Raw genomic sequence first — 14,334 nt, 5'->3', positions numbered from 1 at the left:
CTTGTGGGTTTTGCCTTTAAAAACACCTGTTGCCAGGGTTGGGGGGGTGCTTCTCTCTATCCTGTGTGCTGTAGGAGCCCGTTTGCACAAATGTTTCCTGTTCATTAAAGCCTCTTGCATGTTGTAGCAACTGGACTGGACATTGAGTTCTTAGGGGTACTGACCAAAACTGGGAGGCTCCTCATTCTGAGGGTCTTACAGTTTGTTTGTTTTGTCTTGGTTTTCCTGACAGGGTTTCCCTGTATCAGACTCCTAGCTATCCTGGAACTCATTTTATAGACCAGGCTAACCTTGAACTCACAGAAATATGCCTGCCTCTGCCTCACAAGTGCTAGGATTAAAGGCCTGTGTCACAAACTCCTTGCTGCAGCCACTCTTTACCTTTGATTTTTTTTTTCATGTATTAATTTTGTAAGACTTTGTACTGTAAGGATGGAAAAATTTAGCCTAACTCTCCTCAGACCCTGCCCCCTAGCAGTGAATAGGTAAAAGGTCACATTTTACCTTTATGACAACAGCTGTGAGTATGTGAACACAGGAAATGAGCACAAAAGTGGACTTGCTGGCCTAAGGGCAGACTTGGATAGTTCAAATTGATTGGTCCGCACTGGATGCTATGAAATGATCGGTTTATGATGTGCAGGCGTTGTTGTAACCCTATAAAAGCTGTCTCAATCCTGTACCCAGGGTTCCCAGTCCTCTACCCCCACATGGAGTATGGTTGCGGACCCCAGTGCACTGGAATATAAAAGACCTCATGCTTTTGCATCAAGACCGCTTCTGGTGAGTGATTTGGAGGGGGGCGCCTTTCCTGAGTTGGGGCATGAGGGTCTACGTGCTCTGCGGGTCTTCAGTACATGTTGCCAAGACCATGATTTCTACCCTCATTTAGACAATGTGTATTTATTTCCAAGGAAGTAAATCAATTCCATGTTTGTTATATTTAAGTCCAGTCTAATGGGTAAGTAGTTCCATAACTCTGAGCTACCACATAGGAAGTGTTATGAAAGTAGGTCTGGGGACAAATAAATGTTTCTTGAACTTTCCTAACAGAGACAAACTATGATTATATTTGAACTCCATTTTTCTTTTTAAACTAACAGCAGTGGATTTGTCTTAAATGTCTTTTATATTGCTACTGAAGGCTGTAGTTTGAAGAAGAGATGTACTATATAGATCATGTATTTTACCACATAGTTCCCACTTGCTGATTCTGTTTGGGAAAGTTAGACACTTAGTCACCGTTAGAAGGTAAACTTTTGCTGGAGGAAGTAAGTCCTGTTCCCTGTCTCTGTTTCTTTCTGCTTCTCCCCATCCTTTCTCCTTATTCCCACTCTCCTCCCACCTCTCTCTATATGCTACCCTGTATTTTCCTCTGCCTCTCTCTTCTTTCCTTCTCTTCTTCCTGTGTACCAATGAAGGGCAAGGAGCTGACCTCATGGTCTTGCTGCCATACCTTCTCTTTTTGATGGACTAGTTTCCTTTTGAAACTATGAGGCAAAATAAATCCATTTCTCTTCTAAGTTGCTCTTTCTCAGAGTATTCTATTAGGGCAATCAAATCAAGCAACTAATACATTGTTCTAGTCTGCCATCCCCTGTTCCAACATAATCTCCTCTCTTATTCCTATTGAAGTCCATTCAGTGCTTTTCTACATCTGTATAAACTATGGTTTCTTTATTACTTCTATACTTGTTTCAGTCATGCCAACATCATGCTGATAATGTAAATTTTGAATTTTGTTATGTTATTGAAATATGTTACAGAAATTTTTACATCACCTGTGGGAGTTGGGAGGTGTTAAATTAGGAAGTCATTAGGCCATAAGAATGTAGCTCTCATACATGTAACCACTGCTATTCTAAAAGAATCCACCAACACAAGTCCCAATACCTTTTTTTTTTTTTTTTTTTTTTTTTCTGGACTGTGAGATTACTAGTCTGCTGGGAATAATTCTTCTGTATACTTTGAATATATATTACTTATATATTACTCTCATCAATTAATGAAAAATTGACAGGCAGGTAGCTAGGCAGGAAGTCACTCAGAAAAGGCAAACTGAGAATGATGGAAGGAAGGAGGGTGGAGTCAGAAGAGATACCAGCCAGACACTGAGGAAGCAGAACATGTAGAAAATGAGGTAACAGGCCACGAGTCACATGGCAAAAATAGAAATATGTTAATTTTAATGTAAGAGTGAACTAATAACAGGCCAGAGCTATTGGTCAAGCATTTATAAATAATACTAAGTTTCTGTGTGGTAATTTGGAAGCAGCTGCCTAGACAGAGAGCAGGTGGTCAGGAAGGAAAAACTCCACCTACACAAGTCAGCAGTAATCTTCATCCCAGTAAATGCTCCTCATCATACTTTCTGCCTGATAATACTTCAAGCTTGAATTCCTTCCCTTCGGAACTACTGTTTACAAGCTAGCAGTTTTATGGTAATTGTTTACAGCAGCTCAAACAGTCGGCTCTCTAAACCAGCACTTGGCTTGTGCTTGTTCTTCCTACAGTGAATTATTAACCAATAAATTTTTCATTTCACATTCAGCAAGAAGTTATACTTTCTCTAAATTCCCAAGTCTATGAATGAGCATGTCTCCTTTCAAATATATCTTAAATGCATATCCATAAATTGATTCTGTATACAATTACACTTTTTGCTATTATTTCCTATGTTGTTTACCTTACCAAGGAAACACTAAAACAAAACTTTTTATGATATGAAATCAAGATATATTAACATGTCTACATATATTTATGTTTTTATATTGTTATAACCTCTATTGCTATGTGGTTCATGACTCAGATATAAGAGATTACTAAATATTAATAAAAAAGGCATTTAAAATATGTGTCATATTGACTCACTATAAGCAGATTCTCTAAAATCTGATTTTACTTTGGTCATTTTGTCTTAACAAAACAATTTAAAATAGTTTCTTGACTGGGAATTTCCAATGTCTTTTTGTACAGACTTTGAGAAGTAAGTGGTAAGTATGTAGTATATGCCCAAGACTACCTGTGATTTTCCTATTTTCTCACACACACATGTGAGCACGCGCACGCGCGCGTGTGTGTGTGTGTGTGTGTGTGTGTGTGCATGTGCGTGTGCGTGTGTGCACATGCAGGCATGTTTAAGTCTATGAACTTAAGAGAACAACTTACTTTGTTTCTATGATCATTGGCTCTCTTCCCTCTGGAGAGGAGTTTGCAAACAAAATTCAGATTGCCCAGCTGAGTGTCATGTGCCTTTAGCCATAGAATCATCTCCTTTTCCCTCTATAAGCATTTTTAAGAAACTAACCATGCAAACAGGATCATTGAGAGTATTTAAGTTTCACTATTTATGTCAACACAACTAGACTCTCCATTAATGTTAGTGTTGTTGATCCTGCTCATATTGCCTGCTTGACAGCATTATACACTCCAATGACAGTGCCAATATTTTATCAGCTTAGTGTTCCAAAGAGATCATAGTCAATTAGCTCTTTTGTTATTTATTTATTTATTTATTTATTTATTGTAATGCCTTCAAAGCTAGATAGAATAAAATCTGAGATGGCAGGATTTGTTGCAATGAAAGAAAAATATGGGGGAACCTAAGGTGTTAAAATGGAACTCAAAGCAAATTCCATAGTAAAATTCCTTCAAATGGGTTTCATCTTAATACCCTGTATTGTGCTCCTTTTCTTATATCAGTTTAAAACTCTAAAACATGGAACACATAATAACTAGTCATGGAAATGTTACATGCTATTCTAAAAGGAATATAAATTTAAAATTGTAAGTGTACCTATTATGTGACTCAAATTTATAATGAAATTAATTTGTCTTGATGTCTATGTATTTAGAATTTTCATTTTTCTGCTGTACACTGTATTAAAGTCTCACCTACTGCAATACCATTTTTGGATAGTTGGACACACTGTAGGCTTTTGTGGTATTACAACATGGAGATAAACATTTTTATAGATGTCTTAATTCACATGTGTAATAGTTTGAAAGTATAAAAATGAGAGCAGAGTTGCAAACCAACGAACATACAGGCACACATTCATTATTATAGGTTACACCAAACTCATCACCGAATGGTTATAACAAAATTCCCATTAAATAATGTCCTCACAGAACCATGAAATAAGTACATTTGGCCAATTTTCTAGATACAAAACTTCAAAATTTGAGTTTGTTTTCATTTAGTATTTAATAATGAACACAATATATTCTCACAAATTTTAGGAGTTATTTTGTACTGTATCTTCAGTGAATTATATGAAATGGTCATTGTTTTTATTAACTCATGGTCATTATTCATTATACTCTGAAAATATTCTAAACACTGCTTAGTTTGTAATGTGTTGACATTGTACATGTTATATATATGTAAGAAATATAAATTCCACCTGAGACTGATTATTGTGAATCGAGTTAGGCAAGATCGCTTTGTTAGTCCTCAACCTACATCATCCTGGCCTGAATTCTGAATACTAAGCACAACAGTTACACTTAAGACATTAAGATAGAACATGAATAATAATTAAATTCTTGGAGTTACTGGGTATTTAAAAGGAAGAGTGACTTTCCAAATACAAATACCTTGTTCTTGGGGGATGTCCTTTTGTGCACCAGGAATGCATCCTGGTTCCACTGTCTGAGGTCCCTTAGACTGCTTAGGCCTTCTAGCCCTGTTCAGGTGGTCTGAGTCAGTCCCATGCTGGATTCCCAGCTATCAGTGTGGGGGCCCATTAGCTCCTCCTTGTTCAGATCCACTGTGTTTCTGCAGCATGGTCTTGTCCTCCCTCTCTGCATCTGGATTCTAGTTAGACTCCTTTAACATAGAGACAGGAGAGAAGTCCTAGTCCCTACTTCAAATGACTTGACAGAATTAGATGACCCCTCCTGGAGGGCATCACCCTACAAGTGGAGTGTGTGTGGGGAGGGGTGGGAGAGGAGGGTGGTCAGGGTGCATGTGAGGGGGGGAGAGAGGGAAAGAGGGACTGAGGGAGGAAGAGAAGGAGGGAGAGGGAACTGGGATGTATATGCAAATAAATAAATAAATACATAAAAACCAAATACCTTGTTCTTTAAGATATTCAGTGTTTTTTAAAACTTTTATTACTAAGTCAACATTTTACATACCAAACACAGTTCCCCCTCCTTCCCCTCCTCCCTCTCCCTTTCTCTCCCCTAACTCACTCATATCTATTCTTCAAAAAGAGTAATGCCTCCCATGGGGAGTCAAAGAAGCCTGTCACATTCAGTTGAGGCCATAGCAACCCCTCTCCTCCCATGAACAAGGCAGAGCAAGGCATGCCACCACATGGAATGGGCTTCAAAAATCTAGCTCATGGACTCGAGCTAGGTCCTGGTCCCACAGCCAGGGGTCCAATAAACAGACCTGGCTATAAAACTGTCACCCACATACAGAGGACCTAGCTTGGGCCCATGTGTGTTCTCTAAGTATCAGCCTAGAGCCCAAGAACTTCCACAAGTTCAAATCTCTGGTTTTTCCCTATTGTGATCTTGTCCCCTGACCTTTCTCCTATAATACCTCCTCCTTCTCTTCAACTGGACTCCCTTAGATTGCCCTGGTGCTTGAATGTGGATCTTTGCATCTGCTTCCATCAGTTACTGGATGAAGGTTCTATAATGATAGTTAGGATAGCCACCAATCTGATTACAGGGGAAGGTCAGTTTAGGCATGCTCTTCTCTATTGCTAGGGGTCTTAGCTGGGATCATTCTTGTGGATTCCTGGGAATTTCCCTAATAGCAAATTTATCTCTCTATCAAGATATAATTGTTCTTGCTATCCCACAACAACCCTTCCCCAATTCAACCATCCCATTCCCTAATGTTCTCATCCCCCATCCCATCCTATTGACTTCCTCTCCTGCCCTCAGTTTACCCAGGCGATTCCATCAATTTCCCTTTGATAGGGTGATCCATATGTCGCTGTTAGGGTTGTCCTTGTTACCTAGCTTCTCTGGAGCTGTGGATTATGGCCTGGTCATTCTTTGCTTTACATCTAGTATCCACTTATGAGTGAGTACATACAGTGTTTGTCTTTCTGGGTATGAGTTACCTCACTCAGGATGATTTTTTTTCTAGTTCCACCCATTTGCCAGCAAATTTCATGATGTCATTGCTTTTCACAGCGGGGTAATACTCCATTGTGTAAATGTACCACATTTTCTTCATGTATTCTTTGGTTGATAGGCATCTAGGTTGTTTCTAGGTTCTGGCTATTGTAAATAATACTGCTATAAACATATTTGAGCAAATGTCCTTGTGGTATATTTGAACATCCTTTGGGTATATGCCTAAGATATTGGATATTGCTAGGTAATGAGCTACATTCTTTAAAAGGAGGATGAAATCTGTGTCTATTTAATACTTACAACATCACTGCATCTAAGTAAATACTCTAAATCTCTAAATAGCATCCCTAACAACCTTAAGTGAAAGAATCTCATACTGCCTGTTATCACTTTGTCTACTTTCTCAAAGAACATTGTGCTTTGATTTCAGATTATATTTTAATCACTACACTGAGAAAAGAGGTCATTATAAGTTTGATGTCAATCTCCAAGCTAATAATCATCATATAATCTGCCCTAGTACTTTTTGCTCTTTGAGCTAAGAAGTCTTTATATGAGAATACTTTGCCTACTTGAAATTAATTCCAAAGATACACCTGAGAATCTGAGACAGATCTTCCTTTCATGATGTACTCAAGGAATAGGAGGAAGACACTGAAAAGGTTTTGTAGCTATCATTCTTTCTCATTCATTGTTAGAGGAAAATCACGGCAAACTGATCTGACTCTGCTTTAAAACAACATCCAGTGGTTCTTATCTAAGCTATGCTTCTTGAGTTTGCATTTGCACCTACTTAAGATGTATAAATCAGAAACTTAAGAATTATTAAAAGCATTTCAGGAAGAAAATAAGTTATTAAAACAAACTTTATGACATAAGTCATATTTTTAAAATTAAATTGCTCTGATATTGATACAACAGAATTGTAATTCATTAAGTTACAATCTACTATTACTTTCTTACTTGATAAAGCATATTAATGTCAAAAGCCAGTCTACTCATTATTCTTTTCAAAGAGACTCAGTATTTCAAATAACAGAGAGAAATAGAAGTTTTATCACACATGAAAAACAATTTGATCAATTGCTATAAATATGTACAAAATAAAAAAAGATAAGAAAAAACTTGCATTTGCAATTTAAAGTTATCAGGCAGGTGTGTAATGTCACATGCCTGCAGAATCCTATTTATAAATGCACATTTTAATACCAACTCAGTGCCCTATTCATTAAGGGGAAAAGTGCTGATTACCAACAATTTTCATTTTTTTAGTGCACCCCAAGAGTTCCTTCTTTCTAAAAAAATAAATCTTTCTAATTAGATAGTTTAGGCTCATTTTAATTAATTCATAAATTCTCTTGAATTCATAAATATTATTTCCCTTAGATTGTTGTACAAGTAGTATATACATATGCATGTACATTTACATAATATAAATTATAATAAATTGCATATGTGTATATGCATATTTGCGAGAGAAAAAGTAATATATGATAACTTTAACTAAAGAGAAATCAAAATGGACAATGATTACAGGCATTTGTATCCCTAAATAACCTAAAATGAAATGATCAATTTTAAAAATAAAAATTTTAAAGTGAAAAATCAATGTGTTGCTTTGTATTGATTTCCATTTTTTTTTCTGTAGAATAAAATTTGTCCCTTTTGTTTCTTAAAAAACATAATTGTCTTACATTTAGCTTCATCATCCTAAATCAGATTTTATAAAATATTCCTCTAATTTTGTAGTGGCAGCTTTCAAAGTGAAAAGGAGATAGATTTGATTTACGTTATAGAAATGCACATGTATATAGCCGTGCAGAAGATCAATGACAGACCAAAATATTTTTGAGCCTGCCAGAGTGGTCAGAGAAATTATTTAGGATCTGTTACCCCTGAAAAAGTGATGATGAACCTGAAAAACACAGATGCAATGCTGGAAATGAAAAGTAGAAGACAGATCTTCAAGATATTCAGGAAGAGGAATTAACAAGATGTGCAGTCTGATTGATTGTGAGAGATGAGATAAATGGATGAGTTGAGCATCATAATGAGGTTTCTTAGCTTGGGTGACTTACTGAATAGTGATTTCATTAACTTAAGGGAAAAGGAAAGAAGAAAGAACAATTTTGGAGAGGAAGATAACTTTGACCTAGAGAGCTATGAAACTAAAATCTTCTATGGGCATCCACACAGAATATATCTAGGAAGCCATTTTAAACTGTAGGTCTATGTAGTATATGACTGAGGAGATGTTATTGATGTAGTTGGAAGAACTGTCCAGAATAAAGAATTATCCTTATAAAGAAATTAAATCATCTCAATAAGATCACATGGAATTTGCTGTAGAACCACTGAAAATCTGGACCCTGCAAAATACAGCTATTTGAGGCAGCTAGGGATAAAGTAATGAAAGTTAAAAAAAAAAAAAAAAAAAAAGAAATGACAACACAGTTACCAGACTGGATATTATGTAAATGAGCTCTATGAGAAACGTCATGGTCTGATCCAGAGATTTGAAGCTTTATAGCTAAAATGCCACTCACGACTTAGAAAAGTTCTAAAGAGATTGTGGCAGACTGCACCTCCGAGTTGGTAGAGTAAAAACTGGAAAGTATAAACTGGTCATGAACCTATTCGCCTATTTCTAGTTGTTTGTTCTTAATTTTGTCATGGGCATGCCTTCCTACCCTCGGAGTTAGCTTCAGACAGCATGCTGCCAGGTTTTTGTTTTGCATAACTTTAAACCTTTTCTTAGCTCTTAATTAACAGAGATTGATCCTCTGGCTAAAGAAATTAAGTACAATTATCTCATTCTTCTTGAACTTTTATAAACTTAGAATCTTAGAACCCACTTTGGCATTGTTAGAAGATGGTGGAAACCTAGAGAGAATGGTCCATCACAAAGGAAGGTGGGACCTGAAACCCTTCCTCTTCCTTATTCTCACTTCCTCCTCTTTGAGTGAGAAGGATTAGCTCCACAGTATGTATCTTACAGTGTCAGATATCTTATTTAATTTGGAAACCAATGTATTTAATATTTAATCAATGGCTTAAACTGAGATCCTTCCCACCAAACATGCACCTCTTCAAGTTTTGATGAAAATCTATTGTATGCAGTGAGCATGCCTGACTCATTTGCCTGCTCAGGGAACTATATTCCTCCTGTTGGGTGCCTTGCCCACTTCAATAATGAGGGATTTTGCCTTGTCTTATAATGTATCTGTATTAAGGCTGGGCAGGTAATTCAAAATGAGGAACACATCCCCATGATCCATCCAAAGCATTGTCTCTGCTCCCATTATTAGGAGTCCCACAAATAGATCAAGTAACATAACTGTCTAGGTCTGTCCCATACAGGCTCCTTGTTTTCTGGTTCAGCCTGGGGAGTTCCCATAAGCCTGGCTAGCCATATTTTGGGTTTTCTCCCATATCCCTGACTCACCCTAACGCCTACAATCCCCTCTCCCTCTCCTCAGCAGGACTCCTCCACCTTGGCCCAATGTTTGGTCATAGGTTTCTGAATCTGCCTACATCGGTCACTGGATGAAAGCTCTCTGTTGACAACTCAGGTAATCTTCAATCAGATCACAGGGGATGGCCAGCTCAGGGTCTGCATCCACTGCTTTCAGGAGTCTTAGCTGGGGACATCCTCATACCTGGAACTTTCCCTTGCATCAGGTTTCTACCCAATTTCCTAACCCCACCCCATCCTCACTCTTTCCAAAGAGGGCTGTGTGGTTTTAATGTGTTTTGATGACCTGTCATTGGTTCATCTCTAATTTTTGGTTTATCAGCTTAAACAAAGAAAGAGTACGTGATATGACCACAACTTCAGATAAACACATTCATTTCTGGCCTTGAACATACCTTACTAGCCAGGCTCATCAGACAGAATGCAGGAGGTGCTTGAGGAAGAACATGTTTGGAAGAACTTTGGCTATGGTCAGGATGGTGGAAAGGAAAACAGAAGTCCTTTATCTTTATGTGGCCACTCTGCTCTCTGTCTGCCTTTCAGAGATCTGTCTAGCTCCTAGCCCTGAAAAGTGTTTTATGAACAAATCTGATAATCTGTTGGCTTGAATTCTATCACTGGAATGCATGGAAAAGTTCTTTGAGTTGACATACAGCTGCATGCCTGTCATACCTACACTATGATAGGCGGTGGGTGAAAGGAGAATCCACAGAAAACTCAAAGGCAAGCAAGGTTGGAGTAAACTGAATAGCAAAAACAAGAGAGGAAAGCCACCTCACCTGTGCAAGGCAAGAACCTGCTAATGAAGATTGTCTAAACTCTACACATGGACCAGTATACATGCATGACCACCCCTACCCACTCAGAAACAATGATAAAGAGGAGATCATTCATATATATATATATATATATATATATATATATATATTCAATATTCAAACACATGTATTCAATGATTGAAAGGATATGTAGCATGTTTGGTGTTCAGAGAAATGACATTCTAGCACACACTAGTATAATAATTGTAAAACTGCAGAGTGGAGGACAAATGAGGTTTTGCTGCAATATAGAAGAGTCTATACTGTTAGACATTCCTTCCATATTACTTATTGATGTGACATGTGCATAATTCATCAAAGCAGAGTAAAGCCTATGGCTAAAGAAGTTTCATTTCCCAAATATATACAAGTGATAATTTTGTGAACAAAAATTTATATAACAATATGTATAACACCATCATTTATAACAGTTAAAAATTTTAATATATTCAAATGTTGGCCAATAATAGAATTAATAAGGTGAAGTCAAATACAGGGTTAAAATGAACATCCAGTAGCATGAATAAAACTTACAATTTTCAGTGAAAGAAGAGCATTGACAAAAACAGCAAGTTTTCATTTATATAGCATTCATTTGTATAGCATAACATATGTTGAGTTACATAATATAATGTTGGAGGCAGTGTTCCATGTATCAGTTTGAATTGTGTATTCTTTCCACAAATGCTACACACTGGACAATTAGAAGTTGTTCATTTGTTTGCAGATAGTATAGTAAGTATAAAAAAGGAAATATGGGTGAAAGGTCATTAAATAATTCTTTAGCAGCCTAGCAGTCTCTCTAAGACTTGGTCAGAAGCGCTTACATGATAGCCAGAATGTCCCCTGTATCTGTCACATTCGGTGTCACCTGCTGAGCAGATGACAGGGAACAAATAAAATGCTATGTCTGAAATGAGTCAATTTGAATAAATCATAAGTTTCTCCTGAAAGGTCACTGAGGGTTTGGTTAACAGGGATGTGAGAAAAAGGACCACCTGAATGTGCAAGATCCAAATGAGAGAAGAAAGTGTGTGTTGGGGGGGTGGTATTTGTGTGTGTGTGTGCAGGTGTTGTGTATGTACACATATATATTTATGCATGTAATATGTGTAAAACTACATAATAACATTTTATTGACCATTCATTTATAATTAATCATATGTCTCTATGTTGCTTATTAGGGAACTGATGTTTCCAAAGAAAAACTCCACCTATGAATGCTCATACTCTAGGATTAAAACAGCGTTTGCAACTGAGAGGCCTACTCAAATGCCCTGTGCAGCTTGATCTTGGAATCCTAATTAGGAATAGTGAGAGAATGAAGAAATGACAGACAGATAGACAGACAAACACACATACACATACACACACACAGAGAGAGAGAGAGAGAGAGAGAGAGAGAGAGAGAGAGAGAGAGAGAGAGAGAGAGAGAGAGAGAGAGAGAGAGAGAGAGAGAAAAGCTGGAACCAGGTGGGCTCTTCTGATGAAGATGAACTAATGTGTTTATTATTACATCACAATGGTTGTGGGCATCTCTAGGAGAACAGTCTTGGGCTGTAGCATTCACAAGGAGGAAGCTGTGGCCACTAGTTTTTATACAAACTGGCTAGTAAACACTTATGATTTCACACATTGTCACGATTTGTACCTGGACAAGAAGAAGCCTCACCATGGGGGGGAGGGGAGACATTGCCAAATTTCCATAACTCTGAAGCACAGAATTCTTCACACAGGTATGCGGATTCACTCGGTACTTCCTTTTCTCTACATTCTCACTTCACCAGTCCATCTATACTCAATATTTCATCTTCTCAGTACATTCTCAAGGCTTCATCTTCTCCTTCCATAATACCAAACAAGTGCCTCACAAGCAATGCAGGAGGACAGCAGAAGTAAGGGCTTGTGAATTCAGGAAAGAAGAAGTGTGTAGACCTTCAAAGACCTACCCTTTTGCTTAAACAGCTGAGAGAGCAACAAAATAGAAAAAAATTATTAGACCTACCATCCAGTTGTTTGTCTGTATGCTCAAGAGTCCTAAACTTGGTTGGTCTTTGGGATGCCAAACACTGAAAAGACAGAGTGTCACAGTAGCAGGTGGGACAAAACAGTAAATCTAAAAGTATTATGCAAACTTATTTTTCCTAAATTAAAATAATTATTATGTGTTTCTCATAAATTCCAAGAAAGTACTGGAAGAGTTAGATTCAGAAACAGAAATTGGAATCCAGGGTCTCAGGTGATCCTAAATATCTCATGGTTTGAAATATTTACATTTTCAAAAAAAATCTGATTTTTGTCTCTTAATCTAATCTTTTAAAGCTATTCATTATTTTCCTTTTCTGTCTGTATATAGGTGCCAATAAGAGCTCTTGAAAATAAGAGCTTTTCAGATTTTTGCAACTTTACTGGAAAAAAAAATCCTTGTAATTCAAAAGACACCTTTTCTGGCCACTAACAATTAGGACCTGAGATGGAACATACACTCATTCAAATTCTACCTTTCCATGGAAAGGGCAATAGGTAGACTTTTCCAAGATTAGAATATGACTTGCACAGTAAAAGAGGAATGCATTCTTGAAAAGGATGCAGAAGAGATATCTCTCATGGTTCATCAAATTTACTTTTAGAAACCGATCTAAAAGAACCAAAGACACATTACCACAGACCATTAACAATAATGTTTTCTGTGAAGATGCTTCTCTAGCATCTCCAGGCTTCTGTTGGCACAGGTACACGCATACTTGCAAACACTTGAAAGTGTTTCGGGTCTCACAATTGTTATTATGAAATGCTGTACTGCACTCCTTGCCTCTGTGTTATGGAATTACAGAATATTACTTTAACCGTTTAAAGGAGTGTTACTTTTATATACGTTACATTTGTTTAAGTATGTAAAGATCTGTTGCAGTTGCTTCACTTTGCCTACTGAAGGCACCTGATTGGACTTACAAAGAACTGAATGGCCAATAGCTAGGCAGAAGAAGGATAGGTAAAGTTGGCAGGCAAACAGAACAAATAGGATTAGGCTCAAGAGAAGAACAACAATAGAAGAAGAAAGGAGACTCCTGGGGCCAGAAGCCAGGCAGCCACCAGCCAGCCAGACATAGAGAAGCAGCAAAAGTAAAATATACAGAAGAAGGGAATAAGCCCCAAGGCAAAACGTAGATAAAAAGTAAGGTAGATTTAAGTTAAAAGAACTAGCCAGAAATGCACCTAAGCTATGTCAAGCATTCAAAACTATTAATAAATATCCATGTCATGATTTGGGAGCTATTGGTGGCCCAAAAGAAAAGGTACCCTTAGGTTCCTTAAAGACAATTTCCTCTTCTAGCTTGACATAATTTGACAGAATGTCTTCCTTAAAGTCCCAAATTCATCAATTACTGCTTCTTCATATGACACACTCAACACAAGCCAACACTTGATTCCCTTGGATGGTTAAGATCAAGAAGGAATTTTCTCACATAGACAACTATGAAGCTCTCGAGAACATTGATAAGATTGTTGAGGATATCCTGTGGCTTTTGCATCTATGACCCACAACAAAAATGTGTCTATGAAGTTACCTATCTAATGAGAACTGAGATAACCCACCACTCTGCTGGTCTCTTTCTTATTTATTTATTTATTCATTTATTTATTTCTCTTATTTTACATATCGATCCCAGTTCACTCTCCCTCCTTCTCTCCCTCCCTCCTATGCACCCCACCCCCTCCCATTCCACCCCACCTTCCACTTCACAGAGAGGGTGGTGCCTTCTAGATGGGGTCAACAAAATCTATCAAGTTATTTGGAGTAGGGACTAGGCCTTCCTTCTTGTCTCTAGGTTAAAGGAATATCCCTCCATGGGGGATATGCTCCCAAAGTCCTTTTGTGCACCAGGAATACATCCCGGTTCCATGGTCAGAGGAACCTGCTGCCCAGGCCTTCTAACT

This window comes from Phodopus roborovskii, unplaced genomic scaffold (genome assembly GCF_943737965.1).
Source record: "Phodopus roborovskii unplaced genomic scaffold, PHOROB, whole genome shotgun sequence".
NCBI classification, from domain to species: Eukaryota; Metazoa; Chordata; class Mammalia; order Rodentia; family Cricetidae; genus Phodopus; species Phodopus roborovskii.
This window is presented reverse-complemented; position numbering follows the sequence as displayed.